Source organism: Arachis ipaensis, chromosome B10, assembly GCF_059453495.1.
Source record: "Arachis ipaensis isolate K30076 ecotype BB chromosome B10, ASM5945349v1, whole genome shotgun sequence".
Lineage (NCBI taxonomy): Eukaryota > Viridiplantae > Streptophyta > Magnoliopsida > Fabales > Fabaceae > Arachis > Arachis ipaensis.
In genome coordinates, this window is record NC_142435.1 from 29,789,644 (window position 1) to 29,805,762 (window position 16,119).

General features: G+C 36.9%; 1 non-coding gene across 1 annotated transcript; it reads right to left on the reverse strand.

The window, feature by feature from the left end:
- Window positions 1–5,642: 5,642 nt before the first annotated feature.
- Window positions 5,643–5,750, reverse strand: LOC148579547 (small nucleolar RNA R71). The gene has a single exon (XR_015896550.1). It is a non-coding gene; the product is annotated as a small nucleolar RNA R71 (small nucleolar RNA).
- Between the last annotated feature and the right edge of the window lie 10,369 nt (window positions 5,751–16,119).

Genomic DNA, 16,119 nt, shown 5'->3' on the forward strand with positions numbered 1-16,119 from the left:
TGGAGACTAATAACTCAAGACAAAAGAAATGAATGATATTATCTATTATATGAATCTATTTTATAAAATTATAATAGACTTGAATATCTAAGTCACATTTAGTGTACTTAGTTAGCTCATGATGGGAATAGAACTATTTTGTAACTATGCTTATTTTGTTTGAATGTGTAAAATGATTGAACTTATTTATGATAGGATTATCATATATCTCTATAGAAAAAAAAAATGTAGATAGAACCTACTTGGATAAGATGAGGATGAATTAGTATCTTCTTAGAAGATATGAATTTTGAGGATAAAATTCTTTTTTTAAGGGGATAAGAATGTAACATTCTATTTTTTTTGAATCATATTCATTATTCAATAATTAATTAATTAAAATTGTAATGATTTAAAATTTAAATTCATAATAAAAAAAATAGAAAATAATGCATTTGAAAAACTAATATATCTAATTTAAATTTTAAAAATATGAAAATACTAGTTTTAGTGAATTTCTAACCGACAATAAATAATCTTTTAAGATATAGTTATAATTAATTCTATATTTATTGGATTTGAATGATCTTTAGTTACATAAAAAGATAAGAAAACTAGTTTCATTCTTTAAGTTTAGTGCAAAATCAAAATCAAATTAAATTAGGTAGATAAATCTGTTACAAGTTCATAGTGAAAAATCACGCTCTAACCAACCAACATGATATACTAATAGTATTTCATAAATATTTGAATCTGTGATTATTCGATTGACTTCGTTCAAAGCTCATTTTAAAGCTAACTTAATTTTCTGTAAATTTTCCTCTAATAGATATTTCCAAATTGCAAATGTACAAAACGTTATAGGACTCGTAAAGTAACAATTCAGATTGAAGATTTCACCTAAATGCAAGTTAGATTCTCCTAACATAATCTACACATACCTAAGAGTCATTTAAGCCATTCCTTTCTCATTCTATTCTCCTTTTATATATATATATATATATATATATATATATATATATATAAATTCTAGGTAACCTATTTTTCCTATCTTCTATTATTGTCATTTATATACTTTCTCTATTCCATTATAGGAAAAATCCTTATCCTTTCTCACTTTCTTACTGTCACTCTAAATCTTCTACTGAATTATTCACAAATTCTACTCATATATTGTTCAAGAAGATATCTTCTCTAAATTATGCATACTATGGAATATGGAGATTTTCTTTCTATCTAGTCAAAGATTCATACCTATATCAAAACATACACAAAGTCTAGCCATGGAACAAGTCTCTCTTCGCTAATGAATCATGTCTATTTGCATTGGAATATATATAGAAACTTTACTAGAGGTATGGGTTTAATAATATTTTTATGTGTCACATTTTAAATTATTTATGAATATAGATGCTAGCATTTGCATGCCATGATATAATGTCTCTTTATTACATACACATTAAGCATTATAATAACCATCTTATGTGCATTAAAGAACTGAGAAAATGATCATTTGGTAAGGGAATGTGACCCTGATGAGCGGATAATTTATACGCTTTTTGGCATTATTTTTAGTATGTTTTTAGTAGAATCTAGTTACTTTTAGGGATGTTTTCATTAGTTTTTATGTTAAATTCACATTTCTGGACTTTACTATGAGTTTGTGTGTTTTTCTGTGATTTCAGGTATTTTCTGGCTGAAATTGAGAGAATTGAGCAAAAATTAGATTTAGAGGTTGAAGAAGGACTGCTGATGCTGTTGGATTCTGACCTCCCTGCACTCAAAGTAGATTTTCTGGAGCTACAGAACTCAAAATGGCGCGCTTCCAATTGCGTTGGAAAGTAGACATCCAGGACTTTCCAGCAATGTATAATAGTCCATACTTTGACCGAGTTTAGATGACGTAAAAGGGCGTTGAACGCCAGTTCTACGCTGCTGTCTGGAGTTAAACGCCAGAAACACGTCACAAACCAGAGTTGAATGCCAGAAATACGTTACAACCTGGCGTTCAACTCCAGAAAGAGCCTCTGCACATGTAACATTCAAGCTCAGCCCAAGCACACACCAAGTGGGCCCCAGAAGTGGATTTTTGCATCAATTACTTACTTCTGTAAACCCTAGTAGCTAGTTTATTATAAATAGAACTTTTTACTATTGTATTAGACATCTTTGGATTATCTTTTGATCATTTTTAGATCTCTAGACCTCCATGGGAGGCTGGCCACTCGGCCATGCTTACCCTCTATTCACTTATGTATTTTTAACGGTAGAGTTTCTACACTCCATAGATTAAGGTGTGGAGCTCTGCTGTTCCTCAAAGATTAATGCAAAGTACTACTATTTTTCTATTCAATTCAACTTATTCCGCTTCTAAGATATTCATTCGCACTTCAACATGAATGTGATGAACGTGACAATCATCATCATTCCCTATGAACGCATGCCTGACAACCACTTCCGTTCCACCTTAGATTGAATGAGTATCTCTTGGATCTCTTAATCAGAATCTTCGTGGTGTAAGCTAGATTGATGGCGGCATTCATGAGAGTCCAGAAAGTCTAAACCTTGTCTGTGGTATTCCGAGTAGGACTTTGGGATTGAATGACTGTGACGAACTTCAAACTCGCGAGTGCTGGGCGTAGTGACAGACGCAAAAGGAGGGTGAATCCTATTCTAGTATGATCGAGAACCTCAGATGATTAGCCGTGCTGTGACAGAGCATTTGGACCATTTTCACAAGAGGATGGGATGCAGCCATTGACAGGGGTGATGCCTCCAGACGATTAGCCATACAGTGACAGCGCATCGGACCATTTTCCAGAGAGGATAAAAAGTAGCCATTGACAACGATGATGTCCTTACATAAAGCCAGCCATGGAAAGGAGTAGAATTGATTGGATGAAGACCGCAGAAAAGTAGAGGTTCAGAGGAACGAAAGCATCTCCATACGCTTATCTGAAATTCTCACCAATGAATTACATAAGTATTTCTATCTTATTTTCTGTTTATTTATTATTAATGTTCGAAAACTCCATAACTATTTTATATCCGCCTGACTGAGATTTATAAGGTGACCATAGCTTGCTTCATACCAACAATCTCCGTGGGATCGACCCTTACTCACGTAAGGTTTATTACTTGGACGACCCAGTGTACTTGCTGGTTAGTTGTATCGAAGTTGTGAATGAAAAACAATTTATTAAGACGTGCGTACAGAGTTTTTGGCGCCGTTGCCTTAGATCACATTTTCGTGCACCAAGTTTTTGGCGCCGTTGCCGGGGATTGTTCGAGTTTGGACAACTGACGGTTCATCTTGTTGCTCAGATTAGGTAATTTTCTTTTGTTTTATTTTCAAAAAAAAACTTTTTCAAAAATCTTTCAAAAATTTCTCCTTTGTTTTCAAAAAAAAATTTAAAATAAAAATATTTTCAAAAATATATTTTTCTTTAGAATTTTTAAGAATGAATTCTAGTGTTTCATGAAGCATGTTGAAGCCTGGCTGGCTGTAAAGCCATGTCTAGTTCTTCTGGATAGGGAATGTCAAGCGTGTCATGTCTGAGTTACATACTAAAGCTTGGCTGGCTATTAAGCCATGCCTGACCCTTTGATTGGAGCTTTAGACTAAAGAGCATAAGATTCCTGGAATTCATATTAAAAATTTTGGAATCCTTATTTTTCCTTTTCAAAATGATTTTCAAAAAAAATTAAAAGAAAATACAAAAAATCATAAAATCATAAAAATAAAAAATATTTCATGTTTCTTGTTTAAGTCTTGAGTCAAGTTGAAAGTTTGGTGTCAATTGCATATTCATCCTGTATTTTTTCGAAAAATTCATGCATTCATAGTGTTCTTCATGATCTTCAAGTTGTTCTTGGTAAGTCTTCTTGTTTGATCTTGATGTTTTCATGATTTGTGTCTTTTCTTGTTTTTCATATGCATTCTTGCATTCATAGAGTCTAAACATGAAAGATTTCTAAGTTTGGTGTCTTGCATGTTTTCTTTGCATATAAAAATTTCCAAAAATAAGTTCTTGATGTTCATCTTGACATTCAAAGTGTTCTTGGTGTTCATCTTGACATTCATAACATTCTTGCATGCATTCATTGTTTTGATCTAAAATTTCCATGCATTGAGAATTTTTAGTGTTTTTCTCTCTCATCATTAAAAATTCAAAAATAAAAAAAATATCTTTCCCTTTTTCTCTCTTAAAATTTCGAAAATTAGATTTGACTTTTTCAAAAATTTTTAAAATCTAGTTGTTTTTATGAGTCAAATCAAATTTTCAATTTAAAAATCTTATCTTTTTCAAAATCTTTTTCAAAAATCAAATCTTTTTCATTTTTCTTAGTTATTTTCGAAAATTTTAAAAATATTTTTCAAAAATCTCTTTCTTATCTTTATCACATAATTTTCGAAAATAACATCATCAATTAATGTTTTGATTCAAAAAATTTCATGTTTGTTACTTGCTTGTTAAGAAAGATTCAAACTTTGAGTTCTAGAATCATATTTTGTGATTTCTTGTGAATCAAGTCATTAATTGTGATTTTAAAAATCAAATCTTTTTCAAAACTAATTTCAATCATATCTTTTCAAAAATATCTTCTTATCTTATCTTTTTCAAAAATTTGATTTCAAAATATCTTTTCTAACTTCCTATCTTCTTATCTTTTCAAAATTGATTTTCAAATTTGTTTCAACTAACTAACTAACTTTTTGTTTGTTCCTTATCTTTTTCAAAACTACCTAACTAACTCTCTCTCTCTCTCTCTAATTTTCGAAAATATCTCCCTCTTTTTCAAATTTTTTTTAATTAACTAATTATTTTAATTTTTGATTTTAAAATTTTCGAAAATTACTAACCTTTTTCAAAAACTATTCGAAAATCACTTACTCTTTTTCAAAAATCATTTTCGAAAACCCTCTTTCTCTCTCATCTCCTTCTATTTTATTTATTTATTTACTAACATCTCTTCCTCACTCACCAAAAAAATCCGAACCCCTCTCTCTCTCTGTGTTCGAATTTTTTTTTCTTTTTTCTTCTTCTTTTCTTCTACTCACACAGGGACCTCTATACTGTGGTAAAAAGGACCCCTATTATTATTATTTTTCTGTCCCTCTTTTTCATATGAGTAGGAGCAAGGACAAGAATATTCTTGTTGAAGCAGATCCAGAACCTGAAAGGACTCTGAAGAGAAAACTAAGAGAAGCTAAATTACAACAATCCAGCAAGCACCTTTCAGAAATTTTTGAACAGGAAGAGGAGATGGCAGCCGAAAATAATAATAATACAAGGAGGATGCTTGGTGACTTTACTGCACCTACTTCCAATTTACATGGAAGAAGCATCTCCATCCCTACCATTGGAGCAAACAATTTTGAGCTAAAACCTCAGCTAGTTTCTCTGATGCAGCAGAACTGCAAGTTTCATGGACTTCCATCTGAAGATCCTTTTCAGTTCTTAACTTAATTCTTGCAGATATGTGATACTGTTAAGACTAATGGAGTCGATCCTGAAGTCTACAGGCTCATGCTTTTCCCTTTTGCTGTAAGAGACAGAGCTAGAGTATGGTTGGACTCTCAACCTAAGGATAGCCTGAACTCTTGGAATAAGCTGGTTAAGGCTTTCTTAGCCAAGTTCTTTCCTCCTCAAAAGCTGAGCAAGCTTAGAGTGGATGTTCAAACCTTCAGACAAAAAAAAGGTAAATCCCTCTATGAAGCTTGGGAGAGATACAAAGGACTGACCAAAAAGTGTCCTTCTGACATGCTTTCAGAATGGACCATCCTGGATATATTCTATGATGGTCTGTCTGAGTTATCTAAGATGTCATTGGATACTTCTGCAGGTGGATCCATTCACCTAAAGAAAACGCCTGCAGAAGCTCAAGAACTCATTGACATGGTTGCTAATAACCAGTTCATGTACACTTCTGAGAGGAATCCTGTGAGTAATGGGACACCTCAGAAGAAGGGAGTTCTTGAAATTGATACTCTGAATGCCATATTGGCTCAGAACAAAATATTGACTCAGCAAGTCAATATGATTTCTCAGAGTCTGAATGGAATGCAAGCTGCATCCAACAGTACTCAAGAGGCGCCTTCTGAAGAGGAGGTCTATGATCCTGAAAACCCTGCAATAGCAGAGGTGAATTACATGGGTGAACCATATGGAAACACCTATAATCCCTCATGGAGAAATCATCCAAATTTCTCATGGAAGGATCAACAAAAGCCTCAACAAGGCTTTAATAATGGTGGAAGAAACAGGTTTAGCAATAGCAAGCCTTTTCCATCATCCACTCAGCAACAGACAGAGAACTCTGAACAAAATACTTCTAATTTAGCAAATTTAGTCTCTGATCTATCAAAGGCCACTATGAGTTTCATGAATGAAACAAGGTCCTCCATTCGAAATTTGGAAGCACAAGTGGGCCAGCTGAGTACAAGGATCACTGAAATCCCTCCTAGTACTCTTCCAAGCAATACAGAAGAAAATCCAAAAGGAGAGTGCAAGGCCATTGAATTAATCACCATGGCCGAACCTGTAAAGGAAGGAGAGGACGTGAATCCCAAGGAGGAAGACCTCCTGGGATGTCCAGTGATCAATAAGGAGTTTCCCTTTGAGGAACCAAAGGAATCTGAGGCTCATCTAGAGACCATAGAGATTCCATTAAACCTCCTTATGCCATTCATGAGCTCTGATGAGTATTCCTCTTCTGAAGAGAATGAGGATGTTACTGAGGAGCAAGTTACCAAGTACCTTGGTGCAATCATGAAGCTGAATGCCAAATTATTTGGTATTGAGACTTGGGAAGATGAACCTCCCTTGTTCACTAATGAACTGAGTGATCTGGATCAACTGACATTGCCTCAGAAGAAACAGGATCCTGGAAAGTTCATAATACCTTGTACCATAGGCAACATAATCTTTGATAAGGCTCTGTGTGACCTTGGTTCAGGGATAAACCTCATGCCCCTCTCTGTAATAGAGAAACTGGGAATCTTTGGGGTACAAGCTACTAAAGTCTCATTAGAGATGGCAGACTGTTCAAGAAAACAGGCTTATGGACAAGTGGAGGACGTGTTAGTAAAGGTTGAAGGCCTTTACATCCCTGCTGATTTCATAGTCCTGGATACTGGGAAGGATGAGGATGAATCCATCATCCTTGGAAGACCCTTCCTAGCCACAGCAAGAGCTGTAATTGATGTTGACAGAGGTGAATTAGTCCTTCAATTGAATGAGGACTCCCTTGTGTTTACAACTCAAGGTTACCCTTCTATAAACATGGAGAGAAAGCACAAAGAGCTTCTCTCAAAATAGAGTCAACCAGAGTCCCCACAGTCAAACTCTAAGTTTGGTGTTGGGAGGCCACAACCAAACTCTAAGTTTGGTGTTGAACTCCCATATCCAAACTCTAAGTTTGGTGTTGGGGAGTCTCAACAATGCTCTGAACATCTGTGAGGCTCCATGAGAGCCCACTGTCAAGCTATTGACATTAAAGAAGCGCTTGTTGGGAGGCAACCCAATTTTTATCTAATTTTTATTTTCATGGTTTTTCATGTTTTATTAGGTTCATGATCATGTGGAGTCACAAAATAAATATAAAAATTGAAAACGGAATCAAAAACAGCAGAAGAAAAATCACACCCTGGAGGAAGACCTTACTGGCATTTAAACGCCAGTAAGAAGCATCTAGCTGGCGTTCAACGCCAGAACAGAGCATGGTTCTGGCACTGAACGCCCAAAATGGGCAGCATCTAGGCGTTTGAACGCCAGAATTGCACCCTGGAGAAGAGCTGGCACTGAATGCCAGAACAAGCATGGTTCTGGCGTACAACGCCAGAAATGGGCAACAAATGGGCGTTCAACGCCCAGAACAAGCACCAATCTGGCGCTGAACGCCCAGAGTTGTGTGCAAGGGCATTTTGCATGCCTAATTTGGTGCAAGGTTGTAAATCCTTGAACACCTCAGGATATGTGGACCCCACAGGATCACCTCAGGATCTGTGGACCCCACAGGATCCCCACCTACCTCCACTCACTTCTTCTCACCCCTCTTTCACACAATCCCATAAACATTCTTCCCCAAAACTCTTCACCAATCACCTCAATCTCTCTTCCCTATCACCACTTCACCACTCACATCCATCCACTCTTCCCCATAAACCTACCTCATAAACCCCTCCCTTCCCTATATATAGCCCTCCATTCTAAGTTTGGTGTGGTAAAAGCATAAGCTTTTTGTTTTTCCATTACCATTGATGGCACCTAAGACCGGAGAATCCTCTAGAAAAGGAAAAGGGAAGACAAAAGCTTCCACCTCCGAGTCATGGGAGATGGAAAGATTCATCTCCAAAGCTCATCAAGACCACTTCTATGATGTTGTGGTCAAGAAGAAGGTGATCCCCGAGGTCCCTTTCAAGCTCAAGAAGAATGAGTATCCGGAGATCCGACATGAAATCCAAAGAAGAGGTTGGAAAGTTCTAACAAACCCCATCTAACAAGTCGGCATCCTAATGGTTCAAGAGTTCTATGCCAATGCATGGATCACTAGGAACCATGATCAAAGTAAGAACCCAAACCCAAAGAATTATATTACAATGGTTCGGGGGAAATACTTAGATTTTAGTCCGGAAAATGTAAGGTTGGCGTTTAACTTGCCTATGATGCAAGGAGATGCACGCCCCTACACCATAAGGGTCAACTTCAATCAAAGATTGGACCAAGTCCTCATGGACATATGTGTGGAAGGAGCTCAATGGAAGATTGACTCCAAAGGCAAGCCGGTTCAATTAAGAAGACTGGACCTCAAGCCTGTGGCTAGAGGATGGTTGGAGTTCATCCAATGCTCCATCATCCCCACTAGCAACCGATCTGAAGTTACTGTGGATCGGGCCATCATGATCCATAGCATCATGATTGGAGAGGAAGTAGAAGTTCATGAAGTCATCTCCCTTGAACTCTACAAAATAGCCAAAAAGCCCTCTCCTTGGGCAAGGCTAGCTTTTCCTCATCTTATTTTCCATCTATGTTACTCAGCTGGAGCTTTCATAGAAGGAGACATTCCCATTGAGAAAGAGAAGCCCATCACTAAGAAAAGGATGGAGCAAGCAAGAGAGCCCATTCATAGATCTCAAGAGACACATGAAGCTCATCACCATGAGATCCCGGAGATGCCTCAAATGCATTTTCCTCCACAAAACTATTGGGAGCAAATCAACACCTCCCTAGGAGAATTAAGTTCCAACATGGGACAATTAAGGGTGGAACATCAAGAGCACTCCATCATCCTTCATGAAATAAGAGAAGATCAAAAAGCAATGAGGGAGGAGCAACAAAGACAAGGAAGAGACATAGAAGAGCTCAAGGACATCATTGGTTCCTCAAGAAGGAAACGCCACCATCACTAAGGTGGACTCATTCCTTGTTCTTACATTCTCTGTTTTTCGTTTTCTCTATGTTAAGTGCTTATCTAAGTTTGTGCCTTATTACACGATCATTAGTAGTTAGTAACTCTGTCTTAAAGTTATGAATGTCCTATGAATCCATCACCTCTCTTAAATGAAAAATGTTTTAATTCAAAAGAACAAGAAGTACATGAGTTTCGAATTTATCCTTGAACTTAGTTTAATTATATTGGTGTGGTGACAATGCTTCTTGTTTTCTGAATGAATGCTTGAACAGTGCATATGTCTTTTGAAGTTGTTGTTTAAGAATGTTAAATATGTTGGCTCTTGAAAGAATGATGACAAGGAGACATGTTATTTGATAATCTAAAAAATCATAAAAATGATTCTTGAAGCAAGAAAAAGCAGCAAAGAACAAAGCTTGCAGAAAAAAAAAATAGCGAAAAAAATAGAAAAAAAATAGAAAGAAAAAGAAAAAGCAAGCAGAAAAAGCCAGAGCTCTTAAAACCAAGAGGCAAGAGCAAAAAGCCAATAGCCCTTAAAACCAAAAGGCAAGGGTAATAAAAAGGATCCCAAGGCTTTGAGCATCAGTGGATAGGAGGGCATAAAGGAATAAAATCCTAGCCTAAGCGGCTAAACCAAGCTGTCCCTAACCATGTGCTTGTGGCGTGTAGGTGTCAAGTGAAAACTTGAGACTGAGCGGTTAAAGTCAAGGTCCAAAGCAAAAAAAAGAGTGTGCTTAAGAACCCTGGACACCTCTAATTGGGGACTTTAGCAAAGCTGAGTCACAATCTGAAAAGGTTCACCCAGTTATGTGTCTGTGGCATTTATGTATCCGGTGGTAATACTGGAAAACAAAGTGCTTAGGGCCACGGCCAAGACTCATAAAATAGTTGTATTCAAGAATCATCATACTGAACTAGGAGAATCAATAACACTATCTGAACTCTGAGTTCCTATAGATGCCAATCATTCTGAACTTCAATGGATAAAGTGAGATGCCAAAACTATTCAAAAGGCAAAAAGCTACAAGTCCCGCTCATTTAATTGGAGCTATGTTTCATTGATAGTTTGGAATTTATAGTATATTCTCTTCTTTTTATCTTATTTGATTTTCAGTTGCTTGGGGACAAGCAACAATTTAAGTTTGGTGTTGTGATGAGCGGATAATTTATACGCTTTTTGGCATTGTTTTTAGTATGTTTTTAGTAGAATCTAGTTACTTTTAGGGATGTTTTCATTAGTTTTTATGTTAAATTCACATTTCTGGACTTTACTATGAGTTTGTGTGTTTTTCTGTGGTTTCAGGTATTTTCTGGCTGAAATTGAGGGATTTGAGCAAAAATCAGATTCAGAGGTTGAAGAAGGACTGCTAATGCTGTTGGATTCTGACCTCCCTGCACTCAAAGTGGATTTTCTGGAGCTACAGAACTTAAAATGGCGCGCTTCCAATTGCGTTGGAAGTTAGACATCCAGGGCTTTCCATCAATGTATAATAGTCTATACTTTGACTGAGTGTAGACGACGTAAAAGGGCGTTGAACGCCAGTTCTACGCTGCTGTCTGGAGTTAAACGCCAAAAACACGTCACAAACCAGAGTTGAACGCCAGAAATATGTTACAACCTGGCGTTTAACTCCAGAAAGAGCCTCTGCACGTGTAACATTCAAGCTCATCCCAAGCACACACCAAGTGAGCCCCGGAAGTGCATTTATGCATCAATTACTTACTTCTGTAAACCCTAGTAGCTAGTTTATTATAAATAGAACTTTTTACTATTGTATTAGACATCTTTGGATTATCTTTTGATCATTTTTAGATCTCTAGACCTCCATGGGAGGCTGGCCACTTGGCCATGCTTACCCTCTATTCACTTATGTATTTTTAACGGTAGAGTTTCTACACTCCATAGATTAAGGTGTGGAGCTCTGCTGTTCCTCAAAGATTAATGCAAAGTACTACTGTTTTTCTATTCAATTCAACTTATTCCGCTTCTAAGATATTCATTCGCACTTCAACATGAATGTGATGAACGTGACAATCATCATCATTCCCTATGAATGCGTGCCTGACAACCACTTCCGTTCCACCTTAGATTGAATGAGTATCTCTTGGATCTCTTAATCAGAATCTTTGTGGTGTAAGCTAGATTGATGGCAGCATTCATGAGAGTCCGGAAAGTATAAACCTTGTTTGTGGTATTCTGAGTAGGACTCTGGGATTGAATGACTGTGATGAACTTCAAACTCGCGAGTGCTGGGCGTAGTGACAGACGCAAAAGGAGGGTGAATCCTATTCTAGTATGATCGAGAACCTCAGATGATTAGCCGTGCTATGACAGAGCATTTGGACCATTTTCACAAGAGGATGGGATGCAGCCATTGACAGGGGTGATGCCTCCAGACGATTAGCCATGCAGTGACAGCGCATCGGACCATTTTCCAAAGAGGATAAAAAGTAGCCATTGACAACGGTGATGTCCTTACATAAAGCCAGCCATGGAAAGGAGTAGGATTGATTGGATGAAGACAGCAGGAAAGCAGATGTTCAGAGGAACGAAAGCATCTCCATACGCTTATCTGAAATTCTCACCAATGAATTACATAAGTATTTCTATCTTATATTCTGTTTATTTATTATTAATGTTCGAAAACTCCATAACTATTTTATATCCACCTGACTGAGATTTATAAGGTGACCATAGCTTGCTTCATACCAACAATCTCTGTGGGACCGACCCTTACTCACGTAAGGTTTATTACTTGGACGACCCAGTGCACTTGCTGGTTAGTTGTATCGAACTTGTGAATGAAAAACAATTTATTAAGACGTGCGTACAGAGTTTTTGGCGCCGTTGCCTGAGATCACAATTTCGTGCACCAGACCCCTAAAGACAAGATAATCGAAATGATCCTTCGTTAAAGGAAAGTGATTGAATCGAGATGATCTTTTGGTAAGGGAAGGTGATCGGCAAACTTTTAGGATAAGAACCTTCGATAAGGGAAGGGGACTTTCAAAGACAAAATCTCAAAATGATTCTTCGATAAGGGAAGGTGATCGACAATTTTTTGTCCCTTTTTTAAACATAAATCCCTTTTTGTCTATGTCTAAATAAACTTGATTGTAAATTGAACTGAGGAAATGATCCTTCGGTAAGGGAATGTGACCCCAAAGATAAGATATCGATATAATTCTTCGATAAAGGAAGGTGATCGCTGATGAGCGGATATTTTATACGCTTTTTGGGGATAATTTCATATAGTTTAGAGTATGTTTTAGTTAGTTTTTAGTCTATTTCTAGTAGTTTTTAGGTAAAATTCATATTTCTGGACTTTACTATGAGTTGTGTATTTTTCTGTAATTTCAGGTATTTTTCTGGCTGAAATTGAAGGAGCTGAGCAAAAATCTGATTCAGGCTGAAAAAGGACTGCTGATGCTGTTGGATTCTGACCTCCCTGCACTCAAATTGGATTTTCTGGAGCTACAGAACTCGAAATGGCATGCTTCCAATTGCATTGGAAAGTAGACATCCAGGGCTTTCCAGAAATATATAGTAGTCCATACTTTGCACAAGGATAGATGACGTAAACTGGCGTTCAACGCCAGTTCTCTGCCCAATTCTGGCGTCCAGCGCCAGAAAAGGATCAAAAACTGGAGTTGAACGCCCAAACTGGCATAAAAACTGGCGTTCAACTCCACAAATGGCCTCTGCACGTGACTCACTTAAATCTCAGCCCCAGCACACACCAAGTGGGCCCCAGAAGTGGATATCTGCATCATCCATCATAGTCCACTCATATTTTGTAACCCTAGGCTACTAGTTTAGTATTTAAACAACTTTTAGAGACTTATTTTATATCTTATGACATTTTCAGATCTAAACTTTGTATTCTCTGACGGCATGAGTCTCTAAACCCCATTGTTGGGGGTGAGGAGTTCTGCTGTGTCTCGATGAATTAATGCAAGTATTTCTGTTTTCCATTCAAACACGCTTGTTCCTATCTAAGATGTTCATTCGCGCTTAACTGTGATGGAGGTGATGATCTGTGACAGTCATCACCTTCCTCAAACCACGAACGTGTGCCTGACAACCACCTCCGTTCTATATCCGATTGAATGAGTGTCTCTTAGAATCCTTAATCAGAATCTCCGTGGTATAAGCTAGAACTGATGGCGGCATTCATGAGAATCCGGAAAGTCTAAACCTTGTCTGTGATATTCCGAGTAGGATTCAAGGATTGAATGACTGTGACGAGCTTCAAACTCCTGAAGGCTGGGCGTTAGTGACAGATGCAAAAGAATAGTAAATCCTATTCCAACCGGATCGAGAACCAACCGGTGATTAGCCGTGCTGTGACAGAGCGCGTGAGCGTAGTTTTCACTGGAAGGATGGAAGGTAGCCATTGACAACGGTGATCCACCAACACACAGCTTGCCATAGGAGGACGTGCGTGCGTGAATCAAAAGACAGAGGAAAGCAGAGATTCAGAAGACACAGCATCTCCAAGACTCCAACATATTCTCCATTACTGCACAACAAGTAACCTTTAATTTATGCTCTCTTGGTTATTCACAATTCAACTGATAAACATAATTGACTTCCTGACTAAGATTTACAAGATAACCATAGATTGCTTCAAACCAACAATCTCCGTGGGATTCGACCCTTACTCACGTAAGGTATTACTTGGACGACCCAGTGCACTTGCTGGTTAGTGGTACGCGTTGTGAAAAGTGTGATTCACAATTCGTGCACCAAGTTTTTGGCGCCGTTGCCGGGGATTGTTTGTGTTTGAACAACTGACGGATTATTTTGTTGCTTAGATTAGGAAAAAAATTCTCTTTTTTTGGTTTAGAGTCTTTTAGTATTTATCCCTTGTTAAAACACTTTAAATTTATAGCTCAGTTATTTAGAACGTGGTGTTTATGTTCATGGTAATTGGCTATCATATTTTTTTTAAAAAACCTTTTTCAAAAATAATTTTTCTATTAAATCCTGTGCCAAACTTTAAGTTTGGTGTTTTCAAAAATAATCTTTCTTAAAATTTTCGAAAATTCCATAACTCATTTGGCTAGAGCGTTAATCTGTGTTCTTGGTAATTGGGTTAGAATCTTTTATACTCCTTTCAAAACCTTCTTTTTCATAAATAATATTTTCTCTATTAAATTGTGTGCCAAACTTTAAGTTTGGTGTTTTCTTGTTGAATTCCCTTTGGTTTTCAAAAATTTTGGTGGTTTTCTAAAAATTTTAAGTTTGGTGTTCTTTCTTCATGTTCTTGTGTTCTTGTGAGTCTTCAAAGTGTTCTTGAGTTTTCCTTGTGTCTTGATCTTAAAATTTTTAAGTTTGGTGTTCCTTGGTGTTTTCCCTCCAAAATTTTCAAAAACAAGGAGCATTTGATCTAAAAATTTTAAATCTTGTACTATCTTATTGTTTTTCTCTCTCCTCACTAAATTCAAAAATATCTTTTCAAAATATCTCTTCTAACTTCCTAACTTCTCATCTTTTCAAAATTTGTTTCAACTAACTAACTAACTTTTTGTTTGTTTCTTAACTTTTTCAAAACTACCTAACTAACTCTCTCCCTCTAATTTTCGAAAATATCTTCCCTCTTTTTCAAAAATTTCTTTTTTTTTAAAAAAATTAATTTTTATTCTCTTTTACGAAAAAAAAAATTTTTAATTTCAAAATTCAAATTCTTTTTAGTTATTTTATTTTATTTAAGTGTTTACTTCTTATAAAATAAAATAAATAAAAAGATAAATCAGTCCAAGTTATATCCATATATCCATCATGGACATAAGTGGAAATGAACAGTCCAGGAGGACTCTGGGGTCATATTCTAACCCCTCTACTGCTTCATATGGGAGTAGCATATGCATACCCTCCATTGGAGTTAGTAGCTTTGAGTTGAATCCTCAGCTCATTATCATGGTGCAGCAAAGTTGCCAGTATTCCGGTCTTCCACAGGAAGAACCTACAGAGTTTCTGGCACAATTTTTACAAATTGCTGACACAGTACATGATAAGAAAATAGATCAGGATGTCTACAGACTATTACTGTTTCCATTTGCTGTAAAAGATCAAGCTAAGAGGTGGTTAAATAACCAACCTAAGGCCAGCATAAGAACATGGAAACAGCTGACAGAAAAATTCCTGAATCAATATTTCCCTCCAAAAAGGATGACACAACTAAGGCTGGACATCCAAGGCTTTAAACAAGGAGATAATGAATCTCTTTATGATGCCTGGGAGAGATACAGAGAGATGCTACGAAAATGCCCCTCTGAAATGTTTTCAGAGTGGGTTCAGTTAGACATCTTCTACTATGGGCTTGCAGAAGGAGCTCAGATGTCTCTAGATTACTCAGCTGGTGGATCTATCCATATGAGAAAGACAATTGAAGAGGCTCAAGAGCTCATTGATACAGTTGCCAGGAATCAGCATCTGTATCTAAGCAGCAACCCTTCCATGAATGAAGAGGTTAAAACAGTAACTGCTGAATTCAGTACTGTAAAACAAGCTGCTGAATTCAATCAGCAATTGGATTTTCTAACAAAGCAGCTAGCTGAATTCAAGGACAGGCTACAGGAGACAAGGATAGCTAATATACATATGGACGAACAGTTTAAGCAAACAAAGCAGCAGCTATCAAGGCAAAGAGCAGAAGAATGCCAAGCAGTTCAATTAAGAAGTGGGAAAACATTAAATACCCCACCTCAAGGCATCAAAAA